The following is a 1,347-nucleotide window of genomic DNA, read 5'->3' on the forward strand; positions in this document are numbered from 1 at the left end:
AGAAGGCCGTTCGACTGCGCTACGGCCTCCGGTGCACGTGGTCCCGCGGGACGAGCACCACGGTTCCCGCTCCAGCCTCTCCGGCTCTGGAGGCCTCGGCGCCCGCGGAGTCGTCCCGGCAGGCGGGGCCTGGGAACGCTGTCCTCACTTCCTATAGAGGCTCAACAGCGACGGCAGCCCGCGTCTCCGGGGCGCAATCGGCTAGCGCGTTCGGCTGTTAACCGAAAGGTTGGTGGTTCGAGCCCACCCAGGGACGCGTTGCAGAACTTTTAACCAGTTCCTGCTGCACTTCAACTGCCAATTGTTTAAGATGGGCCATGTCCTTTTCCCACGTTCCTGGCCAACTTACTGAGACCTGTCAAGGGCCACCCCACCCCAAGCTACTATTGTTGCGAAAATCTGCTGTGAAGCCTCCTTTCTTCCTGAGAGACCTAAGAACCTACTTCAGGTGCCATAACACCTTCCTTGTTTCCTTCATAGACTTTGTACCGGTAAGGCAAGCTCTTGTGCCTCAATTTTTTCATTTGTAAGAGGAGGCCAACGGCAGTATCCCATGTCCAGGACGTGCCTGCATTTAGTGATTGCTCCACCAACAATGTTGTGACCAATGAAATCATTCATCACCATCACGGTCCTCTCCATTATTTTTGAAAATAGCATTTCTCCCTCCATTTGCACATATTTTACTTATCCTCTCTCAACTGTGTTTGAAATGAATTTGGTTTCATGGTTTAAGGAGTACACGTAATGCTGCAATCATCGTCCTTCTACACATATCTTGAATCATTCCTGCAGCTCTTTCTTTATTGTCAAGAACTGGATGTGTAATTGCTACATAATCATGTTTATATAAAGCTAATTAGAGCGGATTCTGCAAATTTATCTTCCACGGAAGGGGAAACAAATCATATTCCAATTTATTTCTCAATTCTATCAATGCTCCCTTCATCATTTACTTGCTGGCACAACATATTTTCTACACATCTACATATGAAATTCTAGAAAGTGGAGTGGAGATTTCCTGGCTAACTAAGGGGACAATACAACGGAAGGCAATGAACAGCTAAACTTGTATGATTTTAAAGTCCTTCAATATCTGTCATGGTTTAGTGTGATGACCAAGCCACACAGGTCCAAGGAACACGGGGCAGAGTGACCTCTTTGATAGCTTTCTGCCAAATTGCTTACCCAAGGGGAGGAAACTCACAGTGGTCCTAGATCTTTTCTTCCTCCTCCTTTTCACCCTTTTATTGGTTTTATTTGATAAAAACAATCTAATGCTGATTCTCCCTCCTATACCATGGTGAATTGCCATGGAGGTAACTGTCTTTAGTTGATCTTTGGCAG

The 1,347-nt window shown here is 46.6% G+C and overlaps 1 non-coding gene across 1 annotated transcript; it reads left to right on the forward strand.

Annotated features, from left to right (window-relative positions):
* The first annotated feature begins 182 nt into the window (after positions 1 to 182).
* TRNAN-GUU lies at positions 183 to 256 on the forward strand. Its single transcript has one exon. It is a non-coding gene; the product is annotated as a tRNA-Asn (tRNA).
* Positions 257 to 1,347: the final 1,091 nt, after the last annotated feature.

The sequence above is a fragment of the Carlito syrichta genome, unplaced genomic scaffold (assembly GCF_000164805.1).
Source record: "Carlito syrichta isolate Samal-C Ts95f unplaced genomic scaffold, Tarsius_syrichta-2.0.1 Scaffold289551, whole genome shotgun sequence".
Classification (NCBI taxonomy): domain Eukaryota; kingdom Metazoa; phylum Chordata; class Mammalia; order Primates; family Tarsiidae; genus Carlito; species Carlito syrichta.